The sequence below is a fragment of the Manis javanica genome, chromosome 10 (assembly GCF_040802235.1).
Source record: "Manis javanica isolate MJ-LG chromosome 10, MJ_LKY, whole genome shotgun sequence".
In the NCBI taxonomy this organism is placed as follows: domain Eukaryota; kingdom Metazoa; phylum Chordata; class Mammalia; order Pholidota; family Manidae; genus Manis; species Manis javanica.
Window position 1 is genome coordinate 106,707,949 of NC_133165.1, and position 14,918 is coordinate 106,722,866.

A 14,918-nucleotide genomic window follows, 5' to 3' on the forward strand; every position below is an offset into this window, starting at 1 on the left:
ATTTAATCACATAATGGTCTTAAAAAAAAAATCACCCAATACAGTAAGTCAGGGACTTTCTAGCATTTCCTTAAAAGTCTGGAAATCACCAAAGTAGGGAACAGACAGTGTCATTGCGTCAGTGAGCAGATGGGCATCAGGGCAGCAAAAGTGTTGACTGGTGGTGTATGTGAAGGAAGCACACCCAGGAGAATAAAAGGGTTTTGGAGAGAAGCCCTGAAGTTGTTTCATACGACTTCAAGATCTTCAGATCAATCTTCCTACTGAGTATTTGGGGGGTTTTGTTTGCCCAGCTTCTCTTCGGGAATCGCCCCTTCCCCACTCTCCAAGCAATTCAAATAGGACTGACCTTTCTCCCATTCCAGCCCCAGGGATGTGACCTCAGCCCTTCTAAGCAAATCATGACCACGATTTTTATCAGATCTATGGGGAAAAGATGCTTTCCTTCAGCTGTAATGGTGAAACGGGCAGGGTGTAAGTCTGTGGCTTCTGAAGACTATCTCTGCCATCCCACAGGGACACTCTACCTGAGAATGAAGCCAACATGCGAAAAAGCAGAGCAACATGCGAAAAGAGATGGAGCAACAGTTTCTGGATGACATTGGAGAAAGAGATCGAGCACTGCCTGACTCTTCCCCCTGTGTTTTAGTTATCTGAGCAAATAAAGCCCTTTTTTTTCCTCAACATCAGTGTGAATTGGGTTTTTATCATTGATGTCTGCAACAGTCCTCAAGGAGCCACTGAGATGCTCTGGTATACACGATCATGTGCATAGGCTCCATGTTTCAAAAGTTCATGAAAACTTGAAGTGTGCTTACATTTTACTGAAACTCCATATAAATTTCCAGGGTGCTTAACCAGGAGAGCAGTATATGAGCCTTAGGAAACACTGATGCCCTTAAAATTCTATGGTTAAAGAAAAAAAAATTAGTGGAAAACAACTTAAGAACTGCCCACTCCAAACTTCAGTATCTTAGGGGCAAATACAAGACAATGATCTTCAAGCTTTTGCTGAATTCTGAAACTTGAAAAACTTGTACCACCTTGCCTATTTTTAGGCTGCCTTCTAAAGTTTTCACCATGAACTAAATAATCTCTAAGGACAGAATTTCCAGCATACTGTAAGCATTCATGTTTTCAAATAAAAGTTTCACATCACATTTTTAAACAGAATCTAATGTTAGAACCCATCATGCAGTGTAAAAACTCAAGAGCAAATTATTTTTTCAGCTCTGAAAATGTTATGTAATTTCTTAGCATGAGGCAGGGGCCCAAATGTCCTATTTCTAGCACCAAGTTTAAACAGGTCTAAGAGCATGGTGGTAAGAGGCAGCCACGCAGGAATGCCTTCATTATAAGACGGTTCCCACATATCAATTCCAAACAATTCCTTCGCTAACTGCCCCTTGAGATTTATACTCAGAGCAATGCACCAGAGTAAGACTGGTGTTGGGTCAGAGATGTGCCTTCATAAAATGCAGGGTGGCTGGGAAAAGGGAGGTGGTAGGAAGAAACATGGACCTGGGAAGGGTGGTCTCAGTCTAGTGAATTTCAGGGAAAGGTCCATATAGAAGTTGAAAACCTACAAATTGATTGCCTTAAAACTATGCATACTCCACAGAAAGTCTTCATGTATCCAGGGGTACATATACTCCAGTGTCAAGGTAGCTGGGCTAGCGGATTCTGGGACAGAGATTAAGAGGAAATATTCTAGAGTGAGAACTGGGTCCCAGTCTGTGGCTTTATCACTTGGGCAATAATAACCTCTATACACCTCAGTTTCCTCACCTGTTAAATGAAATTACACAGCTTCAGAGGGTTGTCGTAAGGATCAAAAGGCATCAGGCATGGAAAGCACACTTTAGAAGCACATAATAAGTGTTCAGTAAATGGTGGCTAAAACTGTTACCACCATTATTACTGTCACTCTCATTTTAAACACTGTTAATCACAACTTGCTAAGAATGCTTTCCTGAACTATTCATTGACTCTCATCTCCCCTACCTGTCAGAGCTCAAATTTCAATGAGAAAAAGGAGAAAGGTGGACAGAGAAATTCCTGAAAAATGGCCTCGGGTGATCGGTGGGCACATGCGTACCTTGACCTTCAGCTCCTCCGCACACCTCCTGAGGTCTCTGGACAGGCCTGAAAGGGGAAGCCTGTGGCCCACAGCCTCATCCCCGGGAACCAATTCACCAAGCACAACAGAAGGGACACGAAGAGCAAGTAACGAGGAGAGGGGAGAAATGTTCAATAACGACAATGACAACAGCTAATGCTGAATGTGCTCTGTGCACCCGCCCCGTCCTAAGCATTACACAGACATTAACAGATTTAATGAGCTCAAAAATGCTTTTTCAACAGGAGTTATAGATAAACCCAAGCAGAAGAAAAAAGGGAAATGTCAAAAAGTAAGAGCCAGAGAAAGCAACCGTGGCTGTGTATTAAGTTAGATCGCCTCTGGCAAAGCAGCAGGGCGTCAAGAATCATGTAACCAACTCCCACGCAAAGGGCCACGTCCATAAAACCTTGCAGTGCCCTGGTCACTGGACCGTTTGATAAGCCCAGGGTTCATCTACCCCTCCTGTGATTCGCTAAGCAAACCTATTCATGCAGCACCAATGCCTGGCTTGCAAGGGAAGTATAATAAAAACCCAAATGGGCCTCACAAATACCAGACACAAGACTAAATATTCCAACATACACCCATGGTTAACAGAAGAAGTTTTGAGGCAATGGTGATGAACCTCTGCACAAATTTATCTAGTCCTCCCTAGCCACACCTCATCAGTCTAACCTCTCAAGCAATGATGACTGCCATTCTGCAACTGGGTTTCTAAGGAGAACTGAGGTGAAGGAGTATTAAGGCCAGTAAACAGACACCATGGTCGGAGGCCCCATCAGCATCTAGGGACCAACCATGTGGCCAGAGAGAATCAAACCTTTGGTGGTAAGGCCTATGGGACAGAAAGGAAAAGCCTGGTATTCTCCATCAGGGTTTAAAAAGCCTAAGAGGAGAAAAGAGAAGGCTAAAGAGCTAAGGAAATGGAAAAAGCAGAGAAAAGCAGAAGGTTAAGGCAGGAAACAGAAGAGATATGTGAGGAGAGGAAGTGGGTGGGGAAGGGGGGGTGGTACCAACACATCAGTGGAGATTACACAGACCAGGGGGAGGGCGAGCAGCAGGGGGTGCAAAGGCCTTAAGCTCTCCCCTCCCCAAACTTCAATATTCAGCCTTGAGGGCCTGTGTGAAGACACTTCTTAGTCTGGAGAGAGGGCAAGGTCCCCTTCTCCACCTGCACCACCTCCATCTCCTCCATCCCCATCATCACCCCCAGCTCCACCACCATGACCACCCCACGTACTGGGCAGGCAGCACATTCCAGGCAGACAGGAAAGCACTGAACTGAAGTTCCCCGGAGTCCTGAGCCACCGTCCTTACTGGAGGACTGTCTACTCCGGTGGGACAGCCCGCCGAAGGGACCGGGGATATGGTCCAGGAAGCACAACAGCAAGGTCCAGATGCAGTTCCACGCTTAGTATCAAGAAAAGTTTGGAGGATGGTCTGTCTGAGCCAGTTTTGAAGTTTTGTGTGCCCTGAGAAGTAAGGTGGGTGTTTTTCAGAGGCTGAGAGTGAGCCAGTGAGCGTAAATGAGCAGAATATTCAAGAAAAACCCTTTTGTTTAAAGACTAAAAATAAAAATGCTCTATCTATAAGGAGCTGGACATTCCTATTTGAAAAATTCTGTTATCCAGACGGCTTACTCTAGAATTCTGAAAAGCTGGAACTGTAATCTCTCAGCAAGCCCTCCTCAGGCACAGGAACACCACCAGTCACGGGAAGCCCAGCACAGCTTCCCTTTAAGGTGGATCCGGAGCCCAGATGTCACAACTCCAGTCATGTTGCCCCTAGCTCTCTGCAGCTGCTTCAGGAACCACTCATGAGGGAAAGAAGAATTTTCTCTATTCCACCCCTCCCTGGGTGTCATCCAAGGCTAGAAAAAAAAGTTGTTCTTTAACCCTGGGCCCATCTGAACATATCTTCAATGACAGAAGCTGTGCAGGGGGTGTGCATTTTCACCCAAACTCCCTCCCCATGGCCAAGGGAGAAAGTGTTATTTTAAGAATTGCTGCCGGTGTCACAAGTGGACTTTGTTCCAATGAGGCTGCTTCCCGGTAGGCAATGAAAACCATCTTAGACTTCACTACCAATAATTGGGACTGGAGAAAAGTTCAGAAGCTTTTCCTTGACCTCCATCCTATTGTATCAGTTCTAGCCCAGTGGCCTTTAGAACTTCATATTTGAACTAGTACAAAAGCCTGTTCAATGACCTCCCAGCTTCCATCTCCTCCACTCCAATCTGAGCCCAAAACAGTTACTAAGTTCATTCTCCTAAAACAGAGCTTTCGCTCTACCATCCTGCTGATCAAAAGCCACTCTACCTTCCAAAAGCGCATGGCCCCATCCTAGCATGCCAACTTCATCTCCAAATCCTGGTTAACAGAATCCCAAACCGGCTTACCGTGTAACCCAAAAACACGTATCTGTGCATTTACCAACCTCACCTGACCCCTCGACCTCCCTTCAATTCTTCCATTAGATTTTGATTATCCTGTGACCCAAGACCCAACTCAAATCCCACCCCCATTGCACTGAAGCAGCTATAAAGCTCCCATCTCTGATTTCCCATCAACTTCCAGCCTCAATAATCCACACCCATTAACTGCACCGCCACGCTGTTAATACTGTTGCTCTGACTGTTCATTTGACTCTTCTGTTATCGCTTAACTTATCACACATTTTTTCCCAATCTTTCCAACTATGTCCCTTGAGGGTGAGGACAGAAGGCTTTCAACTTAATTTAATACACGTTTATTGAAGGATTCCTAAGTGCTAGGATTGTAGCAGGACGTGCCCGTAGATACACAGATGAGCATAACCCGGACACAAAGCTTAAGGAGCTGACCCATAAGTGAGGAAATAAGGAAAGAATATAGATATTTTTGGCAATGCCAAGCAGAAGAAGACAAGCACAGCCTTTGGGGTTTTCCTGGGTAATGTCTCCCCTCACTCCACCCTTCATCTCCTAGTCACTGAGACCCAGACCTAAGATTCTTTTACTCCTTGATGCCCTCAAGCATAATGCTACCCAACACAGTGGGCCCACTGCACTTTGCTCATGCTTTTATGAGCATTTACCTCCCCGACCCAGACAAGCTACTGGATGAGGATGGCCGGTGACCACCTCCCCTCTGTGCTTCTGACGTCAAGCTGAGACCCTCACGTTGTGGGAGGTTAGTGATTCTTAGCTGATGAACTCTGGCTTAGTGGACAGTGAACAAGGGACAGAAATGGCATTAAGGAGACAAGTGCACAGGGCCTGGGGCCAGGAGAACTTCCAAGCAGAGAAAGGAGAGAGGACAGGTGTGAGGCACAAAGGAGAAGTAACAGACCCAAGAAGGAATAAGGGACGTTATTAGGCGACAGCCAAGAGGCTCAGACGAGGACTCCGCAGAGTCACGGGACATACAGTGAGTGCTGGCGGGGGCGGAAGCCAGGAGCAAGGTCAGCACGGAGGCCGCAGACTGGCAATCTGAACACTGAGAGTCAAGTCCCTGCTCCGTGCTCAGGATCATGTGACCTGGGCGAACCTCAGCTTCCCCATCTGACCACCCACCCTGTCGGATTGCTATAAGGATGAAATGACACAAAATGGCCAAAAGGAACATGCTTTTGGATGTGGGGCGGATTGGAGTGTATCAGAGGGAAGGGATGGGGGCTGAGGACAGACACGTGGCAGCTGGAGTGAGAAGGCACAGCCGCGGGCTGCACAGGGCAGCCAGGAAGCAGGGCTCTGGGCCTGCCTTCCCTCTCTGGGGGGGCTCTCTTGTCTCCCTGGCCTCAGCGTCCACGGCTGTGCAATGAAGGAGCTGGCCCAGTGGGGCCTAGTCTCTACCAGGCCTGGTGGTGTCTCAGCACGGCAGCTCTGCCTTACTCAGAGAAGGCATCAATGAGTACTGAGGATACTGAACAGCCCAGGTGGGAATGATTCATGTAAGCAGAGAAGAGGAAAAGACACCAGGATGGCAGGGGAGAGGCCTTTCCACCAGAGATGAGCACCGGAGTTCCCCACCTTTTTCTCAAGCCCACTGCACCGTCCTACCTCAGCAGCCACACCTAAGTCATTTCATAGTCGTCCTCACCAGCACGGCAAATATTACCAACAACCCACGGTGAGCTTTGCTGTATTTCAAATGCTTCTGAAGCCATTTTCAGGGAACCCAGCATGTACGTCTGACCAAGCTCGAGACCTTACCCACTCCTCTCATGCCAGATAAGCCAAAATCCCTACAAATTCAGAGTAAACAAAGCACACAACACATTCCGGTACTTTTTACAAAGCCATCAGTGTTTGAACCACAACAATGACCCCTAAGAGCATTCATTCTGCTGACCTGAAATGTCCTTTGCATTTTTAAAGTAAGAGCTTCCTGGAGAGGCCACAAGGAGTTCAAGTCTGAAGTGCACGGGGCTTCACACACCTCTCCTCCTGTCACCCCTGATGAAACTGAAAACACGACCATTTATTCTTTTACAAAACCAAATCATTCCACGTGGGCATGCCTTAATTCATGCAGACCCACTAAGCGCTAGGCACCAGGCCTGGAGGTGGGAAGAGCTCCACCCGGCTTAGCACTCTGCCTGTACCTCCTTGGCTCCTGAAGCAACCACGAAATGCCAGTCCCAGGTGACAGCTGCCATCAGTCCAGAAGGCTGGTACACAAATAGTGCTGGCATTATTAAGGACCTGCACAACAGTCTGGAAACAACAGTAGGGAGGGGATGGTTCCCAGTTAGCCACAGAAAGGTTAACCTTACTCCCTAATAACAAATACGTGCTTAATGTGTCCCAGGTCATCCCTAACCACAGAATAACCCTGAAGAGCCCATGATCCCCCGAATTTAAATTAAAGAAGAAAAAAAGAGGAAGAAGGAAATTTCCACATGTGCATATTCTGCTATAAATCCTCCTAAATTTCAATGCTACCACAGAAAAACCAGCCAGCCCTTTCTTCCCAATTGGCCTTGGAACTTCAAAAAAAGGACTGCCTGTGATAAAGGCAAACCTCCCCGAGTGGCCAGGGCTTCATCTCCATCTGCGTTTGCTGCTGGCCCAAAGCACAGCCCCATAAGGTGACAAGAGAGGCTAAAATTAGGGAGGAGACTGCATTTTCCATTCTAGTCCCTACCTGTGAGTACCTACAACTCCAGGTTGCCCAAAATTACCTCTGGAGCTTTAAATGCCTTACCTGTATTTCATTCCTAAAACAAGTTCTTTTCTGGAAACTTTCATAAGAGATAAAGGAACAAAAAAACCAAAAACCCAAGATATTTCAGCTGCAGCGAAGGAAGAGCCGGGAGACAAGCATGATTTCGATTTGTGTGTAAGTGCCTCATGCCTACTGCCTCTACTGAATACTCAGGCAGAATGGAATTAATTCCATGTCTCTGCAATTATGAAAACTCATCGAAACCCTTATCTAATTTATTTTAAACCACTTATGTTCTTGATATAGTCTTAGAGGTGGTAGAATGTGAGAGGGGTTAAAAGAGCTCATGCACGTGGGTAGTTATGATTGCTACCTCCGGAAAGAACAGCAGCTAAGTAAGCAATCTGCCCACAAGTAAATAAGTAACCAAAGAAACACTATGGGGTAGGTTAATGCTTATGAAAACTGATGTAACTCCTGAACTGCTTTCAGTAACATGCTTCAGTATCAGGCTCCTTAGCAAAAGAGTTATCCATTAAAACACTTGAAAAGTTTATATTTGAAAAATCCTTCGTTTTATGTACAGGTGAGCTTTCCAAAAGTGTTTGTTCACCATGGTTGTGTTAGTCAACCTGAAATATAATAAAGGAACTAGCTATTAAAAAGGCTTGCTTATGAAACTTGCTTGTAAAATAAAAATCCTTTTGTGTCCCCAGTTACTTATCTTATTTGCTCTTAAAATCAGATTTTATAAGCCAAATTCTAAAATAGGGCACTCCTATCATAGCTTTAATATGGAAATAATAATCTAACAGACCTTATATTTACACTGCACTTCCTTCAAATGTCCTCTTTCTGATAAGCACTGCCCTCTAAATTCAGGAGAACAATGCCAGAGTGGGAGGAGCCTGCTTTCTAACAACACAAATTTGGAAGCAGAAAATTAAGTCAGGTTGCATTTTTCCTGACTTGTGCACAATTGCTTTTCTGCATCAATTTTTCTTCCAAACATCCCCCCTTCCCTACTCACTCAACAGCTCCCCTGCAAAGTAAAACTCTCCCTGGCCAAAAGCAAGGGTTCCCTGTTACACATTAGTGTCCAGGCTTTGCAAAATCCCAAAGAGTCAACTCAGCCTTTATCTACTTAATTTGGAAATAATTAAATTTTCAGCGTTGCTTTTTATCACAAAGCACTTAATTCTCAAATAGTTCTGAAAAACAGCTAACATTCCAAAACCAAGTGGTTTCTATACTATGTAAGAAGTTAACAGGCAAGTCTCGCTGCTCATTGTGTAAATGGCTTGATAACACCAGAGAAGTTCTAATGCCATCTGCAATTATACAGAATCTAGTACCAACACAGCAAAGACATTGTGATTATTTTCTTTGGTATTGCATACTTGCAGGGTTGTATATTTCAAGAAAGAGTACACCTCTGAACTGGTCAGGCCTCTTCCCATTTCAGAGCTAGAAAGCTAGAAAACCTTAGTCTGAGCTTTGCCCCTAACCTAGGGCAAGCCCTTTCCCTCTCTGGGCCTCTACATCCCTAGTTACCAAGTAAAGAACTCACTTATGTACAGACAGTGCCTGAAGCACAGAGGAGTCAAGAATATTCTAAGGTCACACAGCAAGTTAGCATAGGATGATGCAAGACTCTGGATCTCCGGATTTTACTTAACCTACCCTGCCTCCCACTGAACAGAGGGAAAGGTGATAGAGACGACCACACACACACACACACACGCACACACACACACACACACGTTTCTTTTACCTCTATTGACCTTCTGGCTCCTGCTTCTGAAGAACGAAATATATCTGGCTCTGGGGATGGCTGCTGCAATTTTGATTTTCTACTTTCTCAAATAGACTCCACTAGTCACATCCTTCCTTTTCTGCCTCACTATATAGTTGCCTCAGCCCACAAAACACACACATATGCACACATGCACAGCACACACCCATTCTCAGTATTATAAAACTCTTCCAACAGCAAAAAAAGTTTAGGCCAGAACTGAAATGGTTCAAACACAAAAATCTTGTGCAATTGTTAAACACAACTATAAGTCTACCCAGAAGCAAGGCTGACAAAATGGAATTTATTCTCACAGGGGATTTTTCTTCTATACCATATCATTTGTCAAGTAATGTTGTCATTTCTCCCACTGCTGCATAATCACCTAATGAAAGCCCCAGATGTCATTCATGTACACAAGAGGGCAGACTCATGGTTGATAAGGGACCGTTTCTTTATTTGCATTGCTAATAGTTTCTTAAAGAACAGGCAAAATGCTAAATGTACAAAGATAAAGAACCAAAAAAAAAGAAAACTTATTTTTCTGTTTTTCATAGTAATGTGGGATAATCAACTAGGATGCTTGGAACTTATGCAGCAACCATTCTTGCCATCATTTGAATATAAAGCATGAAGCTAGGGGACAGTCCCCAGCATGGAATCTTATTTCAACTATTTCCCTTCTGACACCAGGTTTCCCTCTTCCAGAATAACCCAGCTTCCAGCCACACTGATGAATGTTCTCCATACACAGTACATACTTTAAGGTTTCCATGCTGTTCTTTCTGCCAGGGGTTTCCCCACTCCTTTCTGCTATCCTGGCAAATTCAAATTTATCCTTGGAACAGACCTATACCATAGTACTTAGCTCTCAGTAATGGTTCAAGGTCTGCCTCCCCTAAAAGACTATAAACTAAATGTGGAACCTCTGTAGCCTCTGCACAGAGCATGGCGTCTGCTACATAAAAGATGTTCAATTATAACTTGTTGAGGTGAAAGGAGAAAACTCTTCTAAAGCACATTTATTAAGCCCTAACTTTACTGGCTGTTGCCTACTGCTCTCCAAATGTCCATGTGGCGAGAGAGGAACTGAGCCCCTGAATACCTGTCGATGTCAAATGCTCTGGAGTAGAGCAGTCGCCACTCAAAGCTCATGGACGCTGTGAGGTGGCTGCATCTCAAAGGTGTGTCAATGGCAGCATGCCTGGGGTTCCAGTCAGTCCTCAGGGTGTTACACCCCTGACCCTGTGTGATCCCTGCTCTCTGAGGATCTCTGGCTACCAAGATGCCTTCACTTGATTCCCAGACCCGAAGGAAAGCCAATATCCTGCCTCACTCTTACTCTAGCTCTGCCACCTGACTTTCCTGAAATTCACAAGATTTCATTCATGCTTTAGCACCACAGTCTTAGCTTCCCCTGGACCAGTGTTTACTAGTTAATGCTCAATGGCAAATTATTTTCCTGTTCCAATCTCTTACCCCTTGGCTATAGTGCACCTATGAGAATCAATCTATAAAGGCTTAATAGCAGAAATAAAACTTTATGTTGACCATTTTCCCCAGACCACAATAGCTCCCTTCAAACTACCTGAATATGCACTATACATATGGGTAAAGAACCATGAATGCAGCTTACCAGACACCAGAGTTCAGGAAAATATAAGAACTCATACCAGTTCACAGGTTCCAAACACTGAGTCTAATTCTACATGCTGAGTTGGGGCTTTTAGAATTCAGTAAGACCTAATCTTAGCTATGTTTGCTTGTGTGCCAGTATTCTGAACTGGGTAGTCTCTTCTCGGACTTGACCTCTCAACTCTCCTGTCTGCCCACCTCTGGAGTCAGCTCAGAAAAGAGCTGGCCACTGTGGGTAAGGTAAGCCTGGACAAGGGAGCTTTCTTCTTCAGAAAAACAGAATTGTCTTTCATTTCTGCTGGAAGAAACCTAAACTAATGATTTAATACCACTAAAAGTGAAGAGAGCATCAGAGACAAAAATGCTACTACACTGCCAAGCTATGTTACATCTGCATAAATATAAGGTATGTACTTTAAGGGGATGATCATGAGAAACTGTAAGTTCGATGGAGTATGTTCTGGCCCCACCTACAGTGCCAGCAGTGTGATTTTATGATGACTGCAGGGGATATGCAGTCCAAACACAAAAACAGGGAGTTCCAATTACAAACCCTTAGAGAACTCAAAGTTGGCACGGTTCAATTCCCAAGGGGCAGAGTTTGCTGGGGGTGCTGTCTCCCCAAAATTTATTGCCCTCCAATACTTAGAGACTGTAACTGAATCTTTTCAGAGCCTCACATAACACTTGGTGGTTAAACAGTTCTGAGTTGTCCAAATGACTTCAGATGTAATCAGGCCCATCACTTAAGCATCTGGAATCCACCCATTCGTGCAAGCACACACTAGGTACCAAAAAGTTAGGTTCATGATCCCTAAAGTTAAATCATAGCCTTTGTAACATGGGCCCTTGTGTTTTCTTCATCGGTGGTGGAACAGAAAACTAGTCCCCCCTAGTGTCCTGTCACTGTAGGTGGCTGAAGGATGGAGACACTGCATTCCACACCCACTTTAAAGCATAGCTCAGGAACCCAGAACCCAAGGAAACCTTCACACGCTTCCCAAGAGATGGAAGCACCCCCACGACCTGCGGTGAGATGGAAAAACCCTTCAATTCATTTCCAAGGACTTTCTAGGTATGGCTTTGAAGCCAAAGGAATCTCCATTATTTCACACCAAAAAGCTAACCCATACCCCAGCACACTTCTTGAAGTGAAGTAAGAGGGCCCACACTTGTCGGTGACAGCTGCCTCCTCCAGAATGATGCGATCTTTTCTTTAAAAACCTTTGTATCCTCCTGGGGGAATGTGCTTCCTTTCCCCGCCACTCTGGAAAATCCACTATGATCTCAGCTGTGATGACTTTCACCTCTCTGTTCCAGTTAGTTTTCTTGCTGGTATGGAATTAACAGGGCCAGGCTTGATAAATGTGTGTTCTCCTCAAGTAATTTTCACTAAAGTAAAACACTCTTGAAAAAGAAAGGTACACTAAGAGACGTGTGAAACCTTAAAGCCAGTCTTTTTTTTTTTAATCCCCCGTGAGGACGCATGCCCGTGAGTAATTCATTCATGACACCCACTTGGGAGAGATGAGGAAAAAAACCATCACTTACTCCTTTCCTAATATAGAACCGTCCCTTATCTTAAGTCTATCAAAGCTAACTCCTGAGGTGGGAAGAACTGGAACAGGTGAGGAGAAAAATTAACCAGAGGTGACTCCAATAAGTGAATAAACATTCCCAGTTTCCACCTGCCTCACAGAGAGCCAGCATCTGTGTTTAGGTGAGGTGTACCCCACCTGCCACCCCTTCCCCAATCTGCCCAAGAAGGAAGAGGGAGCCTGAGGTCTCCTAGGGAGCTTACATAAGACCCTATAAAACTTCCTGTGACATTCACGGAAAATGTAAGCTGCTATTTCACTCCCTCAGGAGACCATTTTAACGGACTGAATGACAAAATTCACGGATTCCTAATTCAGCAGAAACCTGCTCAACCGAGGTACCTCAGCTCAGGGACGGGAAAAAAAAAGATCCATCCCCATTAAACAGGGTCAACGGGGGGATGCATTCAATGTCGGAGAGACAATCTGTTCCCTCCGAAGTGACCCATTTAAAATCTGATTGTTTCAAGGAAAGCTCAAAGGTTTAATAAATTTCAAACAGGCAAAGACGAGCTTGTAGGGCCGAGGTTCCTTAAGAGCAAAATTTAAAAGACGGTTAGAAGGCAATGTACAAAAATACTTAAGGATGCACAAACTTTACAGTCAGTCACTCCAACCCTTCAGAAACAGCAACATTCACACGGGTGGATCTCAGCACACTGATCACTCCTTACAAGCAGCTTTGTCCAACAGGACTGACGCCGGCTAGGCTTCCTCTCTACAGACAGCGCTGCTACCCAACCACTCCGTCCTACAGATGCCTCGCAAGTGGCGGCTGCTCACCCCAAACCGGCCTCTGCAACAAGGAGCAAAGAAAAGTTCTTCACAGCATCACACCAGGAAAGGCAAGTAGGGGATCGCCCAAGAGGGGCAGCTCCAAACACAAACGACTCCCAGGAGCACAGGAGCTCAGCGCTAGCAAGCTGCAGGGGGCTGGGGGAGTGAATGCGCGGGCACATCACCTCCCGGTGTCACCGGGAACAACTCCTGGCTTGCTTCCTGTTAGCAGCGCATGTGCCTAGGAGCGGGGCGGGCCCTGGGAAGGGTTTCGGGACATCAGAGGCTGGGGGGCTTGCCCCTCCAGCCTCTCCAGGGCGGCCGGTCCAGGGAGCAGAGGCTGTGCCCTCCCCCTCCCTCTCCACCGGGATCTTGAGTACAGGGGGTACCAGCTACAGGTTCGGAGAACTTGTCCGGTGCCGCTCACCAGGGCGTCTCCGCGGCGGCTCTCTCGCGCCGCCGGGCTCTTACCTTGGCTGTGACTGCCGCCACACACAGGGAAACCGCGGAAGGGCTGGGGGGCGCGGCGGCACCGTCGCCTCCGCGGCGCAGGGGGTCCGGGTCGGGGTCCCGGCAGGTGCTGCCCTAGTCCCAGCTGCGGGCCAATCGCAGACTTCGGGGCGGCCCCCAGCTCCAAACGCTGCAGGGAGGAGGGTCCGGGCCGCGCAAGCTGAGCACTGTCCTTTCTTCCTCTCCCTCCGGCGCCGCCGCCTGGAGCGGATGCCTGCCCCAGGGACTCTTCCGAGCCGGGGCGCCCGGCATGGGCAGGGGCCTGGGTCCGCCTTGGGGAGGAGGCGCTCGGGAGAGACGCGGGGCGGCCGCCCGAGCCGGTTCCACCTCCCGCGCTCCCCGCCGCTTCGCCCCTTCAGGGCAGGGCCTGCCCGCTCCCGGCCCGGCGAGGCGAGCGCGGCCGCGCCCCCGGCTTCGGGCTCCCTGGCTCCCTCGAGGCGGCGGGGCAGCGGCGGTCCGGCCGGGCCGGGCGCCGAGCACGGCGGCGGGGAGGCTGCAGCCGGCCGCGGCACCCCCTCCCCCCGGGCCTGCGCTGCCCGTCCGCGGCTCCGCGGGAAGAAGGCGCTGGAGAGGGCCTCGCCCCGGCCTGGGGCTCGGGGCCGGGGGCGCGGGGCCGGGGGAGGCGCCCCGAGAAGGTCACCGGAGCGGAGGCGGGGCGCAGCGCGGTGGGTGCGGGGAACCGAGGCGGGCGGCCCCGCTGCCGCCTGGAGCGCTTGCTGGCCTCTTCGCCGCCGCCTCGGAGACGCGCCGGCTTCCCCGAGCGCTGGGCGCTCGGAGCTGGGCGGCCGCTGCAGCCGCCGCCGGCAGCCCGGCGCCGCTGGCCGGAGCCTGCGCGCGATCCCCGCCTCCCGCGCCTGGCCAGGCGGGGGCCGCCTCACGGGGGCCGGCGGGGGACGGGCAGACGCTGGGGTCCGGGCTCCGGCTGGCCCCGCCGCCGCGTGCCCAGATCGCTGGGCTTCCTCAGCAGCTGCAGTGACTGTGTGTCTGTGTCATGTCTGTGCAGCTGGGGGGGGGCACCGCGCGCCCCGGCCGAGCTCCCAGCGGGGGCGGGGCCAGCGCCCACCTCTGTGCCCGCCTCCACCCCGTGACGGCGCGGCCAGCCAGTGACAGCCGCGAGGGCGGTGGGGCCGCCTTCGCCTAGGCTCCGCCCCCCCAGCGAGGCTCCTCCCTTCTAGTTCTCCAGCTTGCCGGCACGCAGGCTGAAGCAACACCCGGAGCCGGGAACCCGGCCCGGGTCGGGAAGAAAGGGTGCAAGCTGGGAGCTCCCCGCCCTGCTCCCCCACCCGGGCCGCTCCCGGCCGCCTTGGGCTTGGCGAGCCTCGCGGAAAGAGGGG

The 14,918-nt window shown here is 48.7% G+C and overlaps 1 protein-coding gene across 2 annotated transcripts in view; it reads right to left on the reverse strand.

Moving 5' to 3' along the window:
* Nucleotides 1–14,035, reverse strand: part of LARGE1 (LARGE xylosyl- and glucuronyltransferase 1) — a 500,680-nt gene extending 486,645 nt beyond the window's left edge. Inside the window, exon 1 of one of the 2 annotated variants that reach the window (XM_073213795.1) lies at nucleotides 13,546–14,035. The gene's annotated coding sequence lies outside the window, so the exon portion shown is untranslated. The remainder of the gene's footprint in view (nucleotides 1–13,545) is intronic. The other variant, XM_073213797.1, reaches the window with a different exon arrangement.
* Nucleotides 14,036–14,918: the final 883 nt, after the last annotated feature.